The sequence below is a fragment of the Schistocerca gregaria genome, unplaced genomic scaffold (assembly GCF_023897955.1).
Source record: "Schistocerca gregaria isolate iqSchGreg1 unplaced genomic scaffold, iqSchGreg1.2 ptg000885l, whole genome shotgun sequence".
In the NCBI taxonomy this organism is placed as follows: domain Eukaryota; kingdom Metazoa; phylum Arthropoda; class Insecta; order Orthoptera; family Acrididae; genus Schistocerca; species Schistocerca gregaria.
The window spans coordinates 47,780-68,838 of record NW_026062246.1 but is presented as its reverse complement, the minus strand read 5'-3'; the positions used below and the strand labels follow the sequence as shown (position 1 = coordinate 68,838).

General features: G+C 51.9%; 31 non-coding genes across 31 annotated transcripts; 7 read left to right on the top strand and 24 right to left on the bottom strand.

The window, feature by feature from the left end:
- Positions 1-5,785: 5,785 nt before the first annotated feature.
- On the top strand, positions 5,786-5,857 carry Trnag-ucc (transfer RNA glycine (anticodon UCC)). The gene has a single exon. It is a non-coding gene; the product is annotated as a tRNA-Gly (tRNA).
- Positions 5,858-6,598: 741 nt separating this feature from the next.
- On the bottom strand, positions 6,599-6,672 carry Trnai-aau (transfer RNA isoleucine (anticodon AAU)). The gene has a single exon. It is a non-coding gene; the product is annotated as a tRNA-Ile (tRNA).
- A 257-nt stretch (positions 6,673-6,929) lies between these two features.
- Trnae-uuc (transfer RNA glutamic acid (anticodon UUC)) lies at positions 6,930-7,001 on the bottom strand. Its single transcript has one exon. It is a non-coding gene; the product is annotated as a tRNA-Glu (tRNA).
- Positions 7,002-7,457: 456 nt separating this feature from the next.
- Trnam-cau (transfer RNA methionine (anticodon CAU)) lies at positions 7,458-7,530 on the bottom strand. The gene has a single exon. It is a non-coding gene; the product is annotated as a tRNA-Met (tRNA).
- A 293-nt stretch (positions 7,531-7,823) lies between these two features.
- Trnag-gcc (transfer RNA glycine (anticodon GCC)) lies at positions 7,824-7,894 on the bottom strand. The gene has a single exon. It is a non-coding gene; the product is annotated as a tRNA-Gly (tRNA).
- Positions 7,895-8,225: 331 nt separating this feature from the next.
- Trnag-ucc (transfer RNA glycine (anticodon UCC)) lies at positions 8,226-8,297 on the top strand. Its single transcript has one exon. It is a non-coding gene; the product is annotated as a tRNA-Gly (tRNA).
- A 741-nt stretch (positions 8,298-9,038) lies between these two features.
- On the bottom strand, positions 9,039-9,112 carry Trnai-aau (transfer RNA isoleucine (anticodon AAU)). Its single transcript has one exon. It is a non-coding gene; the product is annotated as a tRNA-Ile (tRNA).
- A 257-nt stretch (positions 9,113-9,369) lies between these two features.
- Positions 9,370-9,441, bottom strand: Trnae-uuc (transfer RNA glutamic acid (anticodon UUC)). The gene has a single exon. It is a non-coding gene; the product is annotated as a tRNA-Glu (tRNA).
- A 456-nt stretch (positions 9,442-9,897) lies between these two features.
- Trnam-cau (transfer RNA methionine (anticodon CAU)) lies at positions 9,898-9,970 on the bottom strand. The gene has a single exon. It is a non-coding gene; the product is annotated as a tRNA-Met (tRNA).
- A 293-nt stretch (positions 9,971-10,263) lies between these two features.
- Positions 10,264-10,334, bottom strand: Trnag-gcc (transfer RNA glycine (anticodon GCC)). The gene has a single exon. It is a non-coding gene; the product is annotated as a tRNA-Gly (tRNA).
- A 331-nt stretch (positions 10,335-10,665) lies between these two features.
- On the top strand, positions 10,666-10,737 carry Trnag-ucc (transfer RNA glycine (anticodon UCC)). The gene has a single exon. It is a non-coding gene; the product is annotated as a tRNA-Gly (tRNA).
- Positions 10,738-11,478: 741 nt separating this feature from the next.
- Positions 11,479-11,552, bottom strand: Trnai-aau (transfer RNA isoleucine (anticodon AAU)). The gene has a single exon. It is a non-coding gene; the product is annotated as a tRNA-Ile (tRNA).
- A 257-nt stretch (positions 11,553-11,809) lies between these two features.
- Trnae-uuc (transfer RNA glutamic acid (anticodon UUC)) lies at positions 11,810-11,881 on the bottom strand. Its single transcript has one exon. It is a non-coding gene; the product is annotated as a tRNA-Glu (tRNA).
- A 456-nt stretch (positions 11,882-12,337) lies between these two features.
- Trnam-cau (transfer RNA methionine (anticodon CAU)) lies at positions 12,338-12,410 on the bottom strand. The gene has a single exon. It is a non-coding gene; the product is annotated as a tRNA-Met (tRNA).
- A 293-nt stretch (positions 12,411-12,703) lies between these two features.
- Trnag-gcc (transfer RNA glycine (anticodon GCC)) lies at positions 12,704-12,774 on the bottom strand. Its single transcript has one exon. It is a non-coding gene; the product is annotated as a tRNA-Gly (tRNA).
- A 331-nt stretch (positions 12,775-13,105) lies between these two features.
- Trnag-ucc (transfer RNA glycine (anticodon UCC)) lies at positions 13,106-13,177 on the top strand. The gene has a single exon. It is a non-coding gene; the product is annotated as a tRNA-Gly (tRNA).
- Positions 13,178-13,918: 741 nt separating this feature from the next.
- Positions 13,919-13,992, bottom strand: Trnai-aau (transfer RNA isoleucine (anticodon AAU)). Its single transcript has one exon. It is a non-coding gene; the product is annotated as a tRNA-Ile (tRNA).
- Positions 13,993-14,249: 257 nt separating this feature from the next.
- Trnae-uuc (transfer RNA glutamic acid (anticodon UUC)) lies at positions 14,250-14,321 on the bottom strand. The gene has a single exon. It is a non-coding gene; the product is annotated as a tRNA-Glu (tRNA).
- Positions 14,322-14,777: 456 nt separating this feature from the next.
- Positions 14,778-14,850, bottom strand: Trnam-cau (transfer RNA methionine (anticodon CAU)). Its single transcript has one exon. It is a non-coding gene; the product is annotated as a tRNA-Met (tRNA).
- A 293-nt stretch (positions 14,851-15,143) lies between these two features.
- On the bottom strand, positions 15,144-15,214 carry Trnag-gcc (transfer RNA glycine (anticodon GCC)). The gene has a single exon. It is a non-coding gene; the product is annotated as a tRNA-Gly (tRNA).
- A 331-nt stretch (positions 15,215-15,545) lies between these two features.
- On the top strand, positions 15,546-15,617 carry Trnag-ucc (transfer RNA glycine (anticodon UCC)). The gene has a single exon. It is a non-coding gene; the product is annotated as a tRNA-Gly (tRNA).
- A 741-nt stretch (positions 15,618-16,358) lies between these two features.
- Positions 16,359-16,432, bottom strand: Trnai-aau (transfer RNA isoleucine (anticodon AAU)). The gene has a single exon. It is a non-coding gene; the product is annotated as a tRNA-Ile (tRNA).
- A 257-nt stretch (positions 16,433-16,689) lies between these two features.
- On the bottom strand, positions 16,690-16,761 carry Trnae-uuc (transfer RNA glutamic acid (anticodon UUC)). Its single transcript has one exon. It is a non-coding gene; the product is annotated as a tRNA-Glu (tRNA).
- A 456-nt stretch (positions 16,762-17,217) lies between these two features.
- Positions 17,218-17,290, bottom strand: Trnam-cau (transfer RNA methionine (anticodon CAU)). The gene has a single exon. It is a non-coding gene; the product is annotated as a tRNA-Met (tRNA).
- A 293-nt stretch (positions 17,291-17,583) lies between these two features.
- Positions 17,584-17,654, bottom strand: Trnag-gcc (transfer RNA glycine (anticodon GCC)). Its single transcript has one exon. It is a non-coding gene; the product is annotated as a tRNA-Gly (tRNA).
- Positions 17,655-17,985: 331 nt separating this feature from the next.
- Trnag-ucc (transfer RNA glycine (anticodon UCC)) lies at positions 17,986-18,057 on the top strand. The gene has a single exon. It is a non-coding gene; the product is annotated as a tRNA-Gly (tRNA).
- Positions 18,058-18,798: 741 nt separating this feature from the next.
- On the bottom strand, positions 18,799-18,872 carry Trnai-aau (transfer RNA isoleucine (anticodon AAU)). The gene has a single exon. It is a non-coding gene; the product is annotated as a tRNA-Ile (tRNA).
- Positions 18,873-19,129: 257 nt separating this feature from the next.
- Trnae-uuc (transfer RNA glutamic acid (anticodon UUC)) lies at positions 19,130-19,201 on the bottom strand. Its single transcript has one exon. It is a non-coding gene; the product is annotated as a tRNA-Glu (tRNA).
- Positions 19,202-19,657: 456 nt separating this feature from the next.
- Positions 19,658-19,730, bottom strand: Trnam-cau (transfer RNA methionine (anticodon CAU)). The gene has a single exon. It is a non-coding gene; the product is annotated as a tRNA-Met (tRNA).
- Positions 19,731-20,023: 293 nt separating this feature from the next.
- On the bottom strand, positions 20,024-20,094 carry Trnag-gcc (transfer RNA glycine (anticodon GCC)). Its single transcript has one exon. It is a non-coding gene; the product is annotated as a tRNA-Gly (tRNA).
- Positions 20,095-20,425: 331 nt separating this feature from the next.
- Positions 20,426-20,497, top strand: Trnag-ucc (transfer RNA glycine (anticodon UCC)). The gene has a single exon. It is a non-coding gene; the product is annotated as a tRNA-Gly (tRNA).
- The last annotated feature ends 562 nt before the right edge of the window (positions 20,498-21,059 follow it).

Genomic DNA, 21,059 nt, shown 5'->3' with positions numbered 1-21,059 from the left:
GAAAATGTCAAAATAAAATATCCATCCTAAAAGAAGCCACGGGCAACTACGAGCAAAATGTCTGAATAGAGTTCTTCGTTAAAAGAAACACAAGAAATTCAATGACCATTCTTGGTGAGCAAGATTCGCGTGGAGAGGACAAACTAATAACTCACTACGAAATCCATAAGAAGTATGTAATAAAATAAAAGTAAAATAATATTGTCACTTCCATATGAGAAACGAAACGCACCACTGCTGTGATCCAAATGAAAGTAGTATAAAAAGCATTTTCCTTCCGTAACGCATAATAGCCTCACACACGCATCAAAACCATCGGATCAAAGGCAAACAAAAATGATTGAAAAATGAACAAGAATAGATAGCCTCTTCAGTCTTCAACACAGTTTTCCGTATATCAATGATTGAACGTTTTTGCGTAACCATGTTGTAACGCAGCACGCAGAAAATTAGCAAAAAGTTCGTTGTAATGCTTCAGCCGCTGTACATGCGAATGTGCATCCCACAAGTACGCTAAATACGTAGACGCATCCTGAACGTGGCACTCCAGAATTGCGTAGACCGTGTGGCCTAGGAGCCACACCGTTGCATTGTGCTTGGTGCGAGGGTAGGGTTGGAACCCTGGCGCAAGAACATCACTGACAGTCACGTGTGAGGGTGTCGTCCGGTTGATCAGAGCCACCATGACCCTACACAGGGCCCAGACTGGTGCCACAAAACGACACTGAAAGCGATGCTCCCTTGTGTCCAGAACGCCACAAGCACCACAGTTGGCAGATGGCAGCAGACGGATGTCCGAAAGACGTTGGTTTGTGGCCACCGTATTGTTGACCAGTTTATACCACTGGGACCGAACGCCGGAGGGCAACACGGGATGATGAACATTAAGCCAGACCTGCCGCCAGTTGGTCGCGGGGAAGCGAAGAGCGAGCTTGTGAGGGGGTGGCCTCCCCACCATTGCCGCATACAGTCGGCGAACATTCCGGTTCCTGTCCAGCGCCGCTTCCAGGACATAGCTCCGCTGCAGGTAGTAAGCTCTGACGTAGCCGAGTTGATACGGGATGCCCACAACGGACACCGGTGCGCTCTCGGAGGGCGGCCGGTAGGCGACGAGCATGGCCGCCGCCGTTCCATCCGGGCTGTCGACCTGCAGGGCGGCCGTGCGGTGCACCAGCAGCGCCGAACACTTCCGGGAAAAATCTACGAGGCCGAGTCCCCCGAAGGTGGTGTCGAGGACACACGTTGCCGCCCGAACCTTGAAAATTTCGTGGCGCCACAGGAGCCAGTACGCGGCCTGCGAAAACGATCGGGCGAGGGGTCGCGGAACGTCCAGGAGCTGTGCCACGTACCAGGCCTTAGAATACACGGCGCTGTTAATGAGGTCGACTTTCTGGAGGAGTGTGAGACGTCGGCTGGCGTAAGTCTTACATAGGCCTTTGACATGATTCAGCAGCCGGCGCCAGGTGCGCGCCCGCATCTGCTGAGGATTAGCGGTTACATCAAGTCCCAAGATCGTATGAGTACGGGCTACTCGAAACCATGTCTGATCGGGATCCACTTCGCAATTTCCTAAAGGAATCAGCACAGTCTTCCTTGGATTAATCAGGGCACCCGACGCACATTCATACCACCGCAGTAAGGGCCGTATGTGATGAAAATCATTGTCGTCGCCGATAAAAACACCTACGTCATCAGCATAAGCGAGACACGTCACTGAGGCACGATGAATATCCACGCCGCCTATCGTGCGGTCCAGCGCACGCAGCAGTGGGTCCAAAGCAATGACAAAAAGGTACATAGATAAGGGACAGCCCTGTCGCACCGATCTACGAAGAACTATAGGTGGCGTTCGCCATCCGTTAATTGTCACTACCGAACTGGCCCCTGTCAGGAAATGGCGTATCACGCGAATGAAGCGGAAGCCAAAGCCCATCCTTTCCATAACGTGCATCAAATAATCGTGGCTCATCCTGTCAAACGCATTGGCAAAGTCCACAGAAAGGACAGCTGCTGAAAGTCGGTGGACGGCGGAGTATGCGATGACGTCACGATAGGTAGATGCCGCATTGAAAATGGTACGCCTCTTAACGCCGCATGATTGAAAGGGACAGATGACTTTGTCCATTACTGCCTGTAACTTCGCTGCAACACATCTGGCGGCCAACTTGTAATCAGCATTCAACAGCGTAATCGGCCGTAGATCGGTGACCCGGCACGTACCCCGTTTTTTGGGGATCAGAACAATGTGCCCTTCGAGAAACTGACTCGGGATGACAACGCCGCGAAGCACTTCGTTCACCACTACCGTAAACTTGTCCCCTACAATGTCCCAGAAAGTAACATAAAACTCTGTAGGAAGACCGTCGGGGCCAGGTGACTTGCCCGTTGTACTGGCTTTCAAGATCTGTAAGACTTCCTGGTTCGACATCCCTGCAACCAGCTCTTCACGGTCAGGGTCGGACATGCAGTCGGCTAAGTCTTCTAATAAAATTCGCATGGCCTCGCCGTCCGCGGCAGTATCGTGAAAAAGCGAAGTATAATAGTCGGCGATATGGCGGACAATTTCGTGCCGCTGCGATAAGACAATCCCCGCATCAGTTTCCAACGCATCAATATACTTTTTGCGAGCCTGTTTCTTCTCCCGGGCAAGATGATAGAGCGACGGCTCCTCGTCATCAACGTGGCACAAGGGACGGCTCCGAATCGTTAAACCCTTCGACCTTTCCCGGTGCAGCCCCAGAATCCTAGCTTTAATTTTGCTCAGACGGAGTCTAAAGTTCGCGTCGGGGGCAACAGGTGAAGTAATAGCATCCTGGAGGCACTGCTGATAGAATGCCAACGTACGCCTGTGCCAGTAACTCGCTTCTCTACTATATAATTGCGCCGCCTTCCGCAGAAGCGGTTTGGCATGCGCCACCCACCACTCGATGCAGGACCCGTAATGATGGACCTTTGCTAAACACTGCTGCCATGCGACACGCAGCTCTGCACGGAGCCGTTCGGCACCCAGATACCCGGTATTTAATTTCCAGTATGCTGCGAGTGATTTCGCGCGACAGCACTGCAACCGCAAAGCACACACGTAGCCACAATGATCACTCATGGCGACAGGCAGAACTTCGACGGCGCGTAAAGCATCTGTTAGCTCCCGTGAAACATAGATCCTATCTATTCTACTGGCCCCGCCAGTAGAAAAGTGCGTATACTGCGTCAGGGTTGGGTGGTAGTGACGCCACGTATCACGCAAGTCGACTGCAGTTAAAAGGGTGTTCAGTTCTGCACATTTAGTGGGGGTGGGATACTGGTCCGCATTAGCAACAACACAATTAAAATCACCGCCGAATATAAGAGGACGAGCCGTAGCTAAAAAGGGACAGACGTCCGTGGTAAAGAAACGAGCTCTTGTGCGTTTTTGATCAGTCCCCGAGGGCACATAGACGTTGACAAATTGGACACCCTCAATAACACACGCCAGTACACGACCATCTGGGAGAAGTCTAATGTCCGTAGGTTCGAAAAACGACTTATATAAAATTGCTGTGCCACAGTTATTGTCACTATTAAGGTTGTAAATAACATCGTAACCTGGAATATTGCTAAAAACATCACTAGACACTTCTTGAAGAAGAGCAATACTAAAGTTTCCATGATATAAAACATCTTTAAAGGCAGCTACCTTGTGCACCGCTGAGATTCCGGCAACGTTTAAAGTCAAAACGGAAAACACACTCGGTGGGAGTGAATGCGTTGACATTTTAAACAGATGGACAAGACAAAACAATATAAAAAGTACCAACGAAGTGATAAAACGCCGGACTTATACTTAAATGAATGGCAGTTGGCATAAAATGGAAATCGCAATATTCTTAAAACACTGTAGTGGTTGGTAGCAAATCTACAAAGATATGGCACAACAATACACTGGACACAGTTGAAGACACATCCGTTCCTAGGTCAATTGCATGTAGGTGATCTCATGACAACGGTGTGGGTCTGCGGCCATTCCTACTGTCCCCCCTCGTCCTCCTGCTGCTGCCACCACGGGCTGTGACTGTCAGGTGGCGGGGGTGGTCGTGCGTCGCCCGGCGTCTGGGTGGCCTCCGCCTGGCCGCCGCGCGATGCCACGGCCGGCTGTGACGGTACAGAATGTTTGCGCGGGCGCTGTGGTAATTGCTCGCTGCCCTGTTCTAATTTACGTTTCGCAGCGGCAAAGTCCTGTTCCTTCCCGGCACTGAGAAACTGTTTCAACCGTTCAGTGTGTGCGCGAATTTTCTCTGTCCTGGCGGGGCTGCTACTACGCGAGGAACCCTGTGACATTGCCTCACTTTCACTGCCACTCTCCGTGGCTGGCGGATGCGCGAGGGCGACCGGGTTCGGATCCTTGACCTGTTTACCCTTGCCCCGCGGGCGACGTGGCTTTTTAGTTTCCGCTGAAGGCGTGACACTATCGGCAGAAGTAGGCACCGGAAGGGGCGGCGGGGGTAAAGAAGCGTCTGTCACCTCCACCGATGCCGAGTCAACGGCATCAGCATTAAAGGAGCGTTCCTCCCTTTCGTCGTCATCATGGTCGGTCGGGGCAGGCGGGTCCTGGACAACCTCCATTTCCTCCTGCCCGACAGTCGCGTTACGATGTCCCGCGACAGACGTGTCTTCGACGGAAGCAACGGCCGTCGGTCGCTCGGCCGGTCGGTCGGTCGGACCGGGAAAGGGTCTTCCGGCGACAACCTCGCTCAGAAGGGGCACCAATGTTACGCCTCCACCCACAACATCTTCGCGTGGTAACTGAACAGGCCGCCGTCGAGGGCAGTCACCCCTCAAATGTTCCGTAGAATGACAGACGGCACATGTCGGCGGTTGCCCGATATATGAGACCTGTGCACGAACCCCACCGATTACAAAGTACGAAGGGATGTGTTGTTTCAGGTCCATCCGTACACTACGGACACCACTAGCAACTTTGTAACGATAGGCACTGGACCATTTCTCCATGGTAATGTTCAAAACGTCACCAAATCGCGACAAGGCACGAGACAAAATTTGATCAGGGCATTCCGGCGGTACATTAAAAACACGGACAGATCGAATCCCAAACCCTGACGCCACAATTTGCACATTACTAATACTGCCGTCAGAATGCTTAAAACGACGAGTACCACCAAATTTAGCAACAAATTTTTCACACATGTCCCCAGAGGTAAATTTTAAGAACAAGCAATATTGTACAAAGTCCAATTGAAAGGTGTCTACAATTTCTTCCGGTATTTTTAAGTCTTCGAATAACCATTCGTGTATTTCAAACGCGGTAGGGCGGACAGCACTTCTATCAAATACACACTGAGCGGTGTTAGCTCTCGAAAATGTCGACATGATGTTACTTACTGACCGTGAAAGATGAAATCACGAAGAACGAAGCGCCTAAGTCCGGCGAAGTAAACAAACCGACGACGGCTGCGGAGCTCCGCGCGACGTGCTGCCTGGTGCTTTCCGCGCAGACGTCTGAAGGGAAAGTGGGACTGCCGTCCAGCGCCGTGGCATCCTCTCGAGAGAATGCTACAAACGCTGAATCCTGCGCTGCACTGCTTAAAAATGACGCCCGAACGCGATCGTCTAAGTAGTGTTGCGGCGCACGCACGCGACGACTCTTGCCAAAGGACGCGAAATGTGCGTAGAGACGCTGTCTGGATGCGCTCGCCTACCCCGTAATGCGCCTGCTGCTGCGACCACCTTCAGCCGCCGCCGACAGGCGGGAAGCAGACACAGCGCGGCGTGCGCGGAAGAAAACCGTGCGGTGGTGGTGTAATGGTCAGCATAGTTGCCTTCCAAGCAGTTGATCCGGGTTCGATTCCCGGCCACCGCAGCCTGCGTTTTACTTCTGCGTATGAGTACTTTTGCCACGCGTCATTAAATTAATGTTTCTTTCCTCCTCTTACTGGCTGCAGGCCACCCTATATTGTGTGCGTCGATTCCGCTTGAGTCTCGACTTGTCTCGACTTTGCTCGGCTGACGCGAGAGCTGACGCTCTCCAATCGGCCTATATCAGAAGGACAAGCACGCGAAACGACTGAGAGAGGTATGGCGAGGCGGGCACAACATTACTTATGCCTCAAGTAAAGACCTGCTGCCTGTTATCGTGCATTGTGTGATTTTACATGTTCTGTCAGACAAATTCAGTTTTATTACTAGCACATTTCTTTTTTTCTTTGTTGAAAATTTTACAACACGCTCCTTCATTTCACTGTGGCCGCACGGCGCGACTTGGCATACCGAGAGGCAAAACGTGGCGCCAGTGCCCTAGACCGAATAGCGCTGCAGCTCCGAAACCGACGAGAAAAGAGAAATACGAATTGAAACTGTCGGCAGCGCCCTGTGTTCGCAGGCGGTCACCCGCCCAAGCACTGACAACGCCCAGCGTCGCGCAGTAGCGGTGATCGGACGACAAACTGTGTGTTCAGCGTGCTGTGACCTGTGAAGTGTTTTAGCGCGTCCCGACAAGTCGCTTTCGGGTCCCCTATCAGCTCCCACACAATGTGACGATTTCTTTGTCACCATACTTGCCCGGGGAAATCGGCGTTGCCTTTTTGAAGTAGTAAAATCGAAGTGGCCCGTGGGGGGATCGAACCCACGACCTTCGCGTTATTAGCACGACGCTCTAACCAACTGAGCTAACGGGCCTCGGTGCACTCTGTCTTCCAGCGCTTAGAGGGAGTGGCTCTGCGTATTTACAGGTAACATTTCTATGGTAGCAGTCCAACAGTGGACCAGGGTCTCTTCTCCCTTTATTCCGCTGCTCGTAGTAATTTCATTGCGTGCCCGTTTCTCTCGACTGTTTTCAGCTCACGCTTATGAACCAGTAGCTATAACGCGAGGAGGACGTGAAACAGCATTTCGCAGGGTCCAAACTTGTCGTGATTTGTTCCGAAAAAATTACATTCCGGTACCGGGAATCGAACCCGGGCCTCCTGGGTGAAAGCCAGGTATCCTAGCCACTAGACCACACCGGACGCGCACGCTTATTTTTGGGGTTTACACCCCCTCCACTGGCTTTCCGTGTCGCACTTTCCCTGTTTGCGAGCATCTTTTCGCTCTCCCATGCCGAGGCGCGCATGGCAAAAGTCACAGTCCGTTGCTTTTGGCCTCGTTGTTACAGGGGTAGGAGGAAAAGCAAAGCTGTGAGTAGTAATATTTATTTACTTATTTCGCAAGTAAAGACCTGCAGCCTGTCATTATATAGCAGGTCATACACTGTGTGACTTTACATGTTATATCATACGAAATTCAGTTTTATTACTAGTACATTTTTTCTTGAAAATTTCACAAAAGAACTGCAAGTAGTAATAACGGGAAGTAAGCATTTTCACGCTGAGTTGTTGAAGCCTTATGGATAACAAACTACAAGCTGTTTTGCTCCTTCGCAACCCCAGAGCCGTCAATTTAGCTGTGAACGGAAGTAAATTAAATGCCCCGAGTGAGGATCGAACTCACGACCTTAAGATTATGAGACTTACGCGCTGCCTACTGCGCTACCGAGGCACGTGATGGCCAAACCTTCTGGTATCTCGGCAAGTAGCAAATACTAGTGGTAGAGAGTCTGCACTTGCTGGCTCATTTTTTCTGTTACTACACGTGCATTCCCGGCGCTGCAGGCAACTTGCGATGATAGGCCGACGCCAGTATGCACAATAGCACGCAGGAGTCCAAACGAGAAGACGTGCGCGCTGCGTGTTTGGTTGTTTCCACACGGAATCCCGCGGTTCATTCTCGTGGCCCACGCACTTCGAGTGCGAAGGACACGCAGCTCCACTATCGGGGAAAAAACAAAATGATGCATCGGCCGGGAATCGAACCCGGGCCGCCCGCGTGGCAGGCGAGCATTCTACCACTGAACCACCGATGCTCAGCTAGTTTGCAGCTTCCTTGTGCTCTCCGCGGCAGACGTCTGAAGGGAAAGTGGGACTGCCGTCCAGCGCCGTGGCATCCTCTCGAGAGAATGCTACAAACGCTGAATCCTGCGCTGCACTGCTTAAAAATGACGCCCGAACGCGATCGTCTAAGTAGTGTTGCGGCGCACGCACGCGACGACTCTTGCCAAAGGACGCGAAATGTGCGTAGAGACGCTGTCTGGATGCGCTCGCCTACCCCGTAATGCGCCTGCTGCTGCGACCACCTTCAGCCGCCGCCGACAGGCGGGAAGCAGACACAGCGCGGCGTGCGCGGAAGAAAACCGTGCGGTGGTGGTGTAATGGTCAGCATAGTTGCCTTCCAAGCAGTTGATCCGGGTTCGATTCCCGGCCACCGCAGCCTGCGTTTTACTTCTGCGTATGAGTACTTTTGCCACGCGTCATTAAATTAATGTTTCTTTCCTCCTCTTACTGGCTGCAGGCCACCCTATATTGTGTGCGTCGATTCCGCTTGAGTCTCGACTTGTCTCGACTTTGCTCGGCTGACGCGAGAGCTGACGCTCTCCAATCGGCCTATATCAGAAGGACAAGCACGCGAAACGACTGAGAGAGGTATGGCGAGGCGGGCACAACATTACTTATGCCTCAAGTAAAGACCTGCTGCCTGTTATCGTGCATTGTGTGATTTTACATGTTCTGTCAGACAAATTCAGTTTTATTACTAGCACATTTCTTTTTTTCTTTGTTGAAAATTTTACAACACGCTCCTTCATTTCACTGTGGCCGCACGGCGCGACTTGGCATACCGAGAGGCAAAACGTGGCGCCAGTGCCCTAGACCGAATAGCGCTGCAGCTCCGAAACCGACGAGAAAAGAGAAATACGAATTGAAACTGTCGGCAGCGCCCTGTGTTCGCAGGCGGTCACCCGCCCAAGCACTGACAACGCCCAGCGTCGCGCAGTAGCGGTGATCGGACGACAAACTGTGTGTTCAGCGTGCTGTGACCTGTGAAGTGTTTTAGCGCGTCCCGACAAGTCGCTTTCGGGTCCCCTATCAGCTCCCACACAATGTGACGATTTCTTTGTCACCATACTTGCCCGGGGAAATCGGCGTTGCCTTTTTGAAGTAGTAAAATCGAAGTGGCCCGTGGGGGGATCGAACCCACGACCTTCGCGTTATTAGCACGACGCTCTAACCAACTGAGCTAACGGGCCTCGGTGCACTCTGTCTTCCAGCGCTTAGAGGGAGTGGCTCTGCGTATTTACAGGTAACATTTCTATGGTAGCAGTCCAACAGTGGACCAGGGTCTCTTCTCCCTTTATTCCGCTGCTCGTAGTAATTTCATTGCGTGCCCGTTTCTCTCGACTGTTTTCAGCTCACGCTTATGAACCAGTAGCTATAACGCGAGGAGGACGTGAAACAGCATTTCGCAGGGTCCAAACTTGTCGTGATTTGTTCCGAAAAAATTACATTCCGGTACCGGGAATCGAACCCGGGCCTCCTGGGTGAAAGCCAGGTATCCTAGCCACTAGACCACACCGGACGCGCACGCTTATTTTTGGGGTTTACACCCCCTCCACTGGCTTTCCGTGTCGCACTTTCCCTGTTTGCGAGCATCTTTTCGCTCTCCCATGCCGAGGCGCGCATGGCAAAAGTCACAGTCCGTTGCTTTTGGCCTCGTTGTTACAGGGGTAGGAGGAAAAGCAAAGCTGTGAGTAGTAATATTTATTTACTTATTTCGCAAGTAAAGACCTGCAGCCTGTCATTATATAGCAGGTCATACACTGTGTGACTTTACATGTTATATCATACGAAATTCAGTTTTATTACTAGTACATTTTTTCTTGAAAATTTCACAAAAGAACTGCAAGTAGTAATAACGGGAAGTAAGCATTTTCACGCTGAGTTGTTGAAGCCTTATGGATAACAAACTACAAGCTGTTTTGCTCCTTCGCAACCCCAGAGCCGTCAATTTAGCTGTGAACGGAAGTAAATTAAATGCCCCGAGTGAGGATCGAACTCACGACCTTAAGATTATGAGACTTACGCGCTGCCTACTGCGCTACCGAGGCACGTGATGGCCAAACCTTCTGGTATCTCGGCAAGTAGCAAATACTAGTGGTAGAGAGTCTGCACTTGCTGGCTCATTTTTTCTGTTACTACACGTGCATTCCCGGCGCTGCAGGCAACTTGCGATGATAGGCCGACGCCAGTATGCACAATAGCACGCAGGAGTCCAAACGAGAAGACGTGCGCGCTGCGTGTTTGGTTGTTTCCACACGGAATCCCGCGGTTCATTCTCGTGGCCCACGCACTTCGAGTGCGAAGGACACGCAGCTCCACTATCGGGGAAAAAACAAAATGATGCATCGGCCGGGAATCGAACCCGGGCCGCCCGCGTGGCAGGCGAGCATTCTACCACTGAACCACCGATGCTCAGCTAGTTTGCAGCTTCCTTGTGCTCTCCGCGGCAGACGTCTGAAGGGAAAGTGGGACTGCCGTCCAGCGCCGTGGCATCCTCTCGAGAGAATGCTACAAACGCTGAATCCTGCGCTGCACTGCTTAAAAATGACGCCCGAACGCGATCGTCTAAGTAGTGTTGCGGCGCACGCACGCGACGACTCTTGCCAAAGGACGCGAAATGTGCGTAGAGACGCTGTCTGGATGCGCTCGCCTACCCCGTAATGCGCCTGCTGCTGCGACCACCTTCAGCCGCCGCCGACAGGCGGGAAGCAGACACAGCGCGGCGTGCGCGGAAGAAAACCGTGCGGTGGTGGTGTAATGGTCAGCATAGTTGCCTTCCAAGCAGTTGATCCGGGTTCGATTCCCGGCCACCGCAGCCTGCGTTTTACTTCTGCGTATGAGTACTTTTGCCACGCGTCATTAAATTAATGTTTCTTTCCTCCTCTTACTGGCTGCAGGCCACCCTATATTGTGTGCGTCGATTCCGCTTGAGTCTCGACTTGTCTCGACTTTGCTCGGCTGACGCGAGAGCTGACGCTCTCCAATCGGCCTATATCAGAAGGACAAGCACGCGAAACGACTGAGAGAGGTATGGCGAGGCGGGCACAACATTACTTATGCCTCAAGTAAAGACCTGCTGCCTGTTATCGTGCATTGTGTGATTTTACATGTTCTGTCAGACAAATTCAGTTTTATTACTAGCACATTTCTTTTTTTCTTTGTTGAAAATTTTACAACACGCTCCTTCATTTCACTGTGGCCGCACGGCGCGACTTGGCATACCGAGAGGCAAAACGTGGCGCCAGTGCCCTAGACCGAATAGCGCTGCAGCTCCGAAACCGACGAGAAAAGAGAAATACGAATTGAAACTGTCGGCAGCGCCCTGTGTTCGCAGGCGGTCACCCGCCCAAGCACTGACAACGCCCAGCGTCGCGCAGTAGCGGTGATCGGACGACAAACTGTGTGTTCAGCGTGCTGTGACCTGTGAAGTGTTTTAGCGCGTCCCGACAAGTCGCTTTCGGGTCCCCTATCAGCTCCCACACAATGTGACGATTTCTTTGTCACCATACTTGCCCGGGGAAATCGGCGTTGCCTTTTTGAAGTAGTAAAATCGAAGTGGCCCGTGGGGGGATCGAACCCACGACCTTCGCGTTATTAGCACGACGCTCTAACCAACTGAGCTAACGGGCCTCGGTGCACTCTGTCTTCCAGCGCTTAGAGGGAGTGGCTCTGCGTATTTACAGGTAACATTTCTATGGTAGCAGTCCAACAGTGGACCAGGGTCTCTTCTCCCTTTATTCCGCTGCTCGTAGTAATTTCATTGCGTGCCCGTTTCTCTCGACTGTTTTCAGCTCACGCTTATGAACCAGTAGCTATAACGCGAGGAGGACGTGAAACAGCATTTCGCAGGGTCCAAACTTGTCGTGATTTGTTCCGAAAAAATTACATTCCGGTACCGGGAATCGAACCCGGGCCTCCTGGGTGAAAGCCAGGTATCCTAGCCACTAGACCACACCGGACGCGCACGCTTATTTTTGGGGTTTACACCCCCTCCACTGGCTTTCCGTGTCGCACTTTCCCTGTTTGCGAGCATCTTTTCGCTCTCCCATGCCGAGGCGCGCATGGCAAAAGTCACAGTCCGTTGCTTTTGGCCTCGTTGTTACAGGGGTAGGAGGAAAAGCAAAGCTGTGAGTAGTAATATTTATTTACTTATTTCGCAAGTAAAGACCTGCAGCCTGTCATTATATAGCAGGTCATACACTGTGTGACTTTACATGTTATATCATACGAAATTCAGTTTTATTACTAGTACATTTTTTCTTGAAAATTTCACAAAAGAACTGCAAGTAGTAATAACGGGAAGTAAGCATTTTCACGCTGAGTTGTTGAAGCCTTATGGATAACAAACTACAAGCTGTTTTGCTCCTTCGCAACCCCAGAGCCGTCAATTTAGCTGTGAACGGAAGTAAATTAAATGCCCCGAGTGAGGATCGAACTCACGACCTTAAGATTATGAGACTTACGCGCTGCCTACTGCGCTACCGAGGCACGTGATGGCCAAACCTTCTGGTATCTCGGCAAGTAGCAAATACTAGTGGTAGAGAGTCTGCACTTGCTGGCTCATTTTTTCTGTTACTACACGTGCATTCCCGGCGCTGCAGGCAACTTGCGATGATAGGCCGACGCCAGTATGCACAATAGCACGCAGGAGTCCAAACGAGAAGACGTGCGCGCTGCGTGTTTGGTTGTTTCCACACGGAATCCCGCGGTTCATTCTCGTGGCCCACGCACTTCGAGTGCGAAGGACACGCAGCTCCACTATCGGGGAAAAAACAAAATGATGCATCGGCCGGGAATCGAACCCGGGCCGCCCGCGTGGCAGGCGAGCATTCTACCACTGAACCACCGATGCTCAGCTAGTTTGCAGCTTCCTTGTGCTCTCCGCGGCAGACGTCTGAAGGGAAAGTGGGACTGCCGTCCAGCGCCGTGGCATCCTCTCGAGAGAATGCTACAAACGCTGAATCCTGCGCTGCACTGCTTAAAAATGACGCCCGAACGCGATCGTCTAAGTAGTGTTGCGGCGCACGCACGCGACGACTCTTGCCAAAGGACGCGAAATGTGCGTAGAGACGCTGTCTGGATGCGCTCGCCTACCCCGTAATGCGCCTGCTGCTGCGACCACCTTCAGCCGCCGCCGACAGGCGGGAAGCAGACACAGCGCGGCGTGCGCGGAAGAAAACCGTGCGGTGGTGGTGTAATGGTCAGCATAGTTGCCTTCCAAGCAGTTGATCCGGGTTCGATTCCCGGCCACCGCAGCCTGCGTTTTACTTCTGCGTATGAGTACTTTTGCCACGCGTCATTAAATTAATGTTTCTTTCCTCCTCTTACTGGCTGCAGGCCACCCTATATTGTGTGCGTCGATTCCGCTTGAGTCTCGACTTGTCTCGACTTTGCTCGGCTGACGCGAGAGCTGACGCTCTCCAATCGGCCTATATCAGAAGGACAAGCACGCGAAACGACTGAGAGAGGTATGGCGAGGCGGGCACAACATTACTTATGCCTCAAGTAAAGACCTGCTGCCTGTTATCGTGCATTGTGTGATTTTACATGTTCTGTCAGACAAATTCAGTTTTATTACTAGCACATTTCTTTTTTTCTTTGTTGAAAATTTTACAACACGCTCCTTCATTTCACTGTGGCCGCACGGCGCGACTTGGCATACCGAGAGGCAAAACGTGGCGCCAGTGCCCTAGACCGAATAGCGCTGCAGCTCCGAAACCGACGAGAAAAGAGAAATACGAATTGAAACTGTCGGCAGCGCCCTGTGTTCGCAGGCGGTCACCCGCCCAAGCACTGACAACGCCCAGCGTCGCGCAGTAGCGGTGATCGGACGACAAACTGTGTGTTCAGCGTGCTGTGACCTGTGAAGTGTTTTAGCGCGTCCCGACAAGTCGCTTTCGGGTCCCCTATCAGCTCCCACACAATGTGACGATTTCTTTGTCACCATACTTGCCCGGGGAAATCGGCGTTGCCTTTTTGAAGTAGTAAAATCGAAGTGGCCCGTGGGGGGATCGAACCCACGACCTTCGCGTTATTAGCACGACGCTCTAACCAACTGAGCTAACGGGCCTCGGTGCACTCTGTCTTCCAGCGCTTAGAGGGAGTGGCTCTGCGTATTTACAGGTAACATTTCTATGGTAGCAGTCCAACAGTGGACCAGGGTCTCTTCTCCCTTTATTCCGCTGCTCGTAGTAATTTCATTGCGTGCCCGTTTCTCTCGACTGTTTTCAGCTCACGCTTATGAACCAGTAGCTATAACGCGAGGAGGACGTGAAACAGCATTTCGCAGGGTCCAAACTTGTCGTGATTTGTTCCGAAAAAATTACATTCCGGTACCGGGAATCGAACCCGGGCCTCCTGGGTGAAAGCCAGGTATCCTAGCCACTAGACCACACCGGACGCGCACGCTTATTTTTGGGGTTTACACCCCCTCCACTGGCTTTCCGTGTCGCACTTTCCCTGTTTGCGAGCATCTTTTCGCTCTCCCATGCCGAGGCGCGCATGGCAAAAGTCACAGTCCGTTGCTTTTGGCCTCGTTGTTACAGGGGTAGGAGGAAAAGCAAAGCTGTGAGTAGTAATATTTATTTACTTATTTCGCAAGTAAAGACCTGCAGCCTGTCATTATATAGCAGGTCATACACTGTGTGACTTTACATGTTATATCATACGAAATTCAGTTTTATTACTAGTACATTTTTTCTTGAAAATTTCACAAAAGAACTGCAAGTAGTAATAACGGGAAGTAAGCATTTTCACGCTGAGTTGTTGAAGCCTTATGGATAACAAACTACAAGCTGTTTTGCTCCTTCGCAACCCCAGAGCCGTCAATTTAGCTGTGAACGGAAGTAAATTAAATGCCCCGGGTGAGGATCGAACTCACGACCTTAAGATTATGAGACTTACGCGCTGCCTACTGCGCTACCGAGGCACGTGATGGCCAAACCTTCTGGTATCTCGGCAAGTAGCAAATACTAGTGGTAGAGAGTCTGCACTTGCTGGCTCATTTTTTCTGTTACTACACGTGCATTCCCGGCGCTGCAGGCAACTTGCGATGATAGGCCGACGCCAGTATGCACAATAGCACGCAGGAGTCCAAACGAGAAGACGTGCGCGCTGCGTGTTTGGTTGTTTCCACACGGAATCCCGCGGTTCATTCTCGTGGCCCACGCACTTCGAGTGCGAAGGACACGCAGCTCCACTATCGGGGAAAAAACAAAATGATGCATCGGCCGGGAATCGAACCCGGGCCGCCCGCGTGGCAGGCGAGCATTCTACCACTGAACCACCGATGCTCAGCTAGTTTGCAGCTTCCTTGTGCTCTCCGCGGCAGACGTCTGAAGGGAAAGTGGGACTGCCGTCCAGCGCCGTGGCATCCTCTCGAGAGAATGCTACAAACGCTGAATCCTGCGCTGCACTGCTTAAAAATGACGCCCGAACGCGATCGTCTAAGTAGTGTTGCGGCGCACGCACGCGACGACTCTTGCCAAAGGACGCGAAATGTGCGTAGAGACGCTGTCTGGATGCGCTCGCCTACCCCGTAATGCGCCTGCTGCTGCGACCACCTTCAGCCGCCGCCGACAGGCGGGAAGCAGACACAGCGCGGCGTGCGCGGAAGAAAACCGTGCGGTGGTGGTGTAATGGTCAGCATAGTTGCCTTCCAAGCAGTTGATCCGGGTTCGATTCCCGGCCACCGCAGCCTGCGTTTTACTTCTGCGTATGAGTACTTTTGCCACGCGTCATTAATTTAATGTTTCTTTCCTCCTCTTACTGGCTGCAGGCCACCCTATATTGTGTGCGTCGATTCCGCTTGAGTCTCGACTTGTCTCGACTTTGCTCGGCTGACGCGAGAGCTGACGCTCTCCAATCGGCCTATATCAGAAGGACAAGCACGCGAAACGACTGAGAGAGGTATGGCGAGGCGGGCACAACATTACTTATGCCTCAAGTAAAGACCTGCTGCCTGTTATCGTGCATTGTGTGATTTTACATGTTCTGTCAGACAAATTCAGTTTTATTACTAGCACATTTCTTTTTTTCTTTGTTGAAAATTTTACAACACGCTCCTTCATTTCACTGTGGCCGCACGGCGCGACTTGGCATACCGAGAGGCAAAACGTGGCGCCAGTGCCCTAGACCGAATAGCGCTGCAGCTCCGAAACCGACGAGAAAAGAGAAATACGAATTGAAACTGTCGGCAGCGCCCTGTGTTCGCAGGCGGTCACCCGCCCAAGCACTGACAACGCCCAGCGTCGCGCAGTAGCGGTGATCGGACGACAAACTGTGTGTTCAGCGTGCTGTGACCTGTGAAGTGTTTTAGCGCGTCCCGACAAGTCGCTTTCGGGTCCCCTATCAGCTCCCACACAATGTGACGATTTCTTTGTCACCATACTTGCCCGGGGAAATCGGCGTTGCCTTTTTGAAGTAGTAAAATCGAAGTGGCCCGTGGGGGGATCGAACCCACGACCTTCGCGTTATTAGCACGACGCTCTAACCAACTGAGCTAACGGGCCTCGGTGCACTCTGTCTTCCAGCGCTTAGAGGGAGTGGCTCTGCGTATTTACAGGTAACATTTCTATGGTAGCAGTCCAACAGTGGACCAGGGTCTCTTCTCCCTTTATTCCGCTGCTCGTAGTAATTTCATTGCGTGCCCGTTTCTCTCGACTGTTTTCAGCTCACGCTTATGAACCAGTAGCTATAACGCGAGGAGGACGTGAAACAGCATTTCGCAGGGTCCAAACTTGTCGTGATTTGTTCCGAAAAAATTACATTCCGGTACCGGGAATCGAACCCGGGCCTCCTGGGTGAAAGCCAGGTATCCTAGCCACTAGACCACACCGGACGCGCACGCTTATTTTTGGGGTTTACACCCCCTCCACTGGCTTTCCGTGTCGCACTTTCCCTGTTTGCGAGCATCTTTTCGCTCTCCCATGCCGAGGCGCGCATGGCAAAAGTCACAGTCCGTTGCTTTTGGCCTCGTTGTTACAGGGGTAGGAGGAAAAGCAAAGCTGTGAGTAGTAATATTTATTTACTTATTTCGCAAGTAAAGACCTGCAGCCTGTCATTATATAGCAGGTCATACACTGTGTGACTTTACATGTTATATCATACGAAATTCAGTTTTATTACTAGTACATTTTTTCTTGAAAATTTCACAAAAGAACTGCAAGTAGTAATAACGGGAAGTAAGCATTTTCACGCTGAGTTGTTGAAGCCTTATGGATAACAAACTACAAGCTGTTTTGCTCCTTCGCAACCCCAGAGCCGTCAATTTAGCTGTGAACGGAAGTAAATTAAATGCCCCGAGTGAGGATCGATCTCACGACCTTAAGATTATGAGACTTACGCGCTGCCTACTGCGCTACCGAGGCACGTGATGGCCAAACCTTCTGGTATCTCGGCAAGTAGCAAATACTAGTGGTAGAGAGTCTGCACTTGCTGGCTCATTTTTTCTGTTACTACACGTGCATTCCCGGCGCTGCAGGCAACTTGCGATGATAGGCCGACGCCAGTATGCACAATAGCACGCAGGAGTCCAAACGAGAAGACGTGCGCGCTGCGTGTTTGGTTGTTTCCACACGGAATCCCGCGGTTCATTCTCGTGGCCCACGCACTTCGAGTGCGAAGGACACGCAGCTCCACTATCGGGGAAAAAACAAAATGATGCATCGGCCGGGAATCGAACCCGGGCCGCCCGCGTGGCAGGCGAGCATTCTACCACTGAACCACCGATGCTCAGCTAGTTTGCAGCTTCCTTGTGCTCTCCGCGGCAGACGTCTGAAGGGAAAGTGGGACTGCCGTCCAGCGCCGTGGCATCCTCTCGAGAGAATGCTACAAACGCTGAATCCTGCGCTGCACTGCTTAAAAATGACGCCCGAACGCGATCGTCTAAGTAGTGTTGCGGCGCACGCACGCGACGACTCTTGCCAAAGGACGCGAAATGTGCGTAGAGACGCTGTCTGGATGCGCTCGCCTACCCCGTAATGCGCCTGCTGCTGCGACCACCTTCAGCCGCCGCCGACAGGCGGGAAGCAGACACAGCGCGGCGTGCGCGGAAGAAAACCGTGCGGTGGTGGTGTAATGGTCAGCATAGTTGCCTTCCAAGCAGTTGATCCGGGTTCGATACCCGGCCACCGCAGCCTGCGTTTTACTTCTGCGTATGAGTACTTTTGCCACGCGTCATTAAATTAATGTTTCTTTCCTCCTCTTACTGGCTGCAGGCCACCCTATATTGTGTGCGTCGATTCCGCTTGAGTCTCGACTTGTCTCGACTTTGCTCGGCTGACGCGAGAGCTGACGCTCTCCAATCGGCCTATATCAGAAGGACAAGCACGCGAAACGACTGAGAGAGGTATGGCGAGGCGGGCACAACATTACTTATGCCTCAAGTAAAGACCTGCTGCCTGTTATCGTGCATTGTGTGATTTTACATGTTCTGTCAGACAAATTCAGTTTTATTACTAGCACATTTCTTTTTTTCTTTGTTGAAAATTTTACAACACGCTCCTTCATTTCACTGTGGCCGCACGGCGCGACTTGGCATACCGAGAGGCAAAACGTGGCGCCAGTGCCCTAGACCGAATAGCGCTGCAGCTCCGAAACCGACGAGAAAAGAGAAATACGAATTGAAACTGTCGGCAGCGCCCTGTGTTCGCAGGCGGTCACCCGCCCAAGCACTGACAACGCCCAGCGTCGCGCAGTAGCGGTGATCGGACGACAAACTGTGTGTTCAGCGTGCTGTGACCTGTGAAGTGTTTTAGCGCGTCCCGACAAGTCGCTTTCGGGTCCCCTATCAGCTCCCACACAATGTGACGATTTCTTTGTCACCATACTTGCCCGGGGAAATCGGCGTTGCCTTTTTGAAGTAGTAAAATCGAAGTGGCCCGTGGGGGGATCGAACCCACGACCTTCGCGTTATTAGCACGACGCTCTAACCAACTGAGCTAACGGGCCTCGGTGCACTCTGTCTTCCAGCGCTTAGAGGGAGTGGCTCTGCGTATTTACAGGTAACATTTCTATGGTAGCAGTCCAACAGTGGACCAGGGTCTCTTCTCCCTTTATTCCGCTGCTCGTAGTAATTTCATTGCGTGCCCGTTTCTCTCGACTGTTTTCAGCTCACGCTTATGAACCAGTAGCTATAACGCGAGGAGGACGTGAAACAGCATTTCGCAGGGTCCAAACTTGTCGTGATTTGTTCCGAAAAAATTACATTCCGGTACCGGGAATCGAACCCGGGCCTCCTGGGTGAAAGCCAGGTATCCTAGCCACTAGACCACACCGGACGCGCACGCTTATTTTTGGGGTTTACACCCCCTCCACTGGCTTTCCGTGTCGCACTTTCCCTGTTTGCGAGCATCTTTTCGCTCTCCCATGCCGAGGCGCGCATGGCAAAAGTCACAGTCCGTTGCTTTTGGCCTCGTTGTTACAGGGGTAGGAGGAAAAGCAAAGCTGTGAGTAGTAATATTTATTTACTTATTTCGCAAGTAAAGACCTGCAGCCTGTCATTATATAGCAGGTCATACACTGTGTGACTTTACATGTTATATCATACGAAATTCAGTTTTATTACTAGTACATTTTTTCTTGAAAATTTCACAAAAGAACTGCAAGTAGTAATAACGGGAAGTAAGCATTTTCACGCTGAGTTGTTGAAGCCTTATGGATAACAAACTACAAGCTGTTTTGCTCCTTCGCAACCCCAGAGCCGTCAATTTAGCTGTGAACGGAAGTAAATTAAATGCCCCGAGTGAGGATCGATCTCACGACCTTAAGATTATGAGACTTACGCGCTGCCTACTGCGCTACCGAGGCACGTGATGGCCAAACCTTCTGGTATCTCGGCAAGTAGCAAATACTAGTGGTAGAGAGTCTGCACTTGCTGGCTCATTTTTTCTGTTACTACACGTGCATTCCCGGCGCTGCAGGCAACTTGCGATGATAGGCCGACGCCAGTATGCACAATAGCACGCAGGAGTCCAAACGAGAAGACGTGCGCGCTGCGTGTTTGGTTGTTTCCACACGGAATCCCGCGGTTCATTCTCGTGGCCCACGCACTTCGAGTGCGAAGGACACGCAGCTCCACTATCGGGGAAAAAACAAAATGATGCATCGGCCGGGAATCGAACCCGGGCCGCCCGCGTGGCAGGCGAGCATTCTACCACTGAACCACCGATGCTCAGCTAGTTTGCAGCTTCCTTGTGCTCTCCGCGGCAGACGTCTGAAGGGAAAGTGGGACTGCCGTCCAGCGCCGTGGCATCCTCTCGAGAGAATGCTACAAACGCTGAATCCTGCGCTGCACTGCTTAAAAATGACGCCCGAACGCGATCGTCTAAGTAGTGTTGCGGCGCACGCACGCGACGACTCTTGCCAAAGGACGCGAAATGTGCGTAGAGACGCTGTCTGGATGCGCTCGCCTACCCCGTAATGCGCCTGCTGCTGCGACCACCTTCAGCCGCCGCCGACAGGCGGGAAGCAGACACAGCGCGGCGTGCGCGGAAGAAAACCGTGCGGTGGTGGTGTAATGGTCAGCATAGTTGCCTTCCAAGCAGTTGATCCGGGTTCGATACCCGGCCACCGCAGCCTGCGTTTTACTTCTGCGTATGAGTACTTTTGCCACGCGTCATTAAATTAATGTTTCTTTCCTCCTCTTACTGGCTGCAGGCCACCCTATATTGTGTGCGTCGATTCCGCTTGAGTCTCGACTTGTCTCGACTTTGCTCAGCTGACGCTCTCCAATCGGCCTATATCAGAAGGACAAGCACGCGAAACGACTGAGAGAGGTATGGCGAGGCGGGCACAACATTACTTATGCCTCAAGTAAAGACCTGCTGCCTGTTATCGTGCATTGTGTGATTTTACATGTTCTGTCAGACAAATTCTGTTTTATTACTAGCACATTTCTTTTTTTCTTTGTTGAAAATTTTACAACACGCTCCTTCATTTCACTGTGGCCGCACGGCGCGACTTGGCATACCGAGAGGCAAAACGTGGCGCCAGTGCCCTAGACCGAATAGCGCTGCAGCTCCGAAACCGACGAGAAAAGAGAAATACGAATTGAAACTGTCGGCAGCGCCCTGTGTTCGCAGGCGGTCACCCGCCCAAGCACTGACAACGCCCAGCGTCGCGCAGTAGCGGTGATCG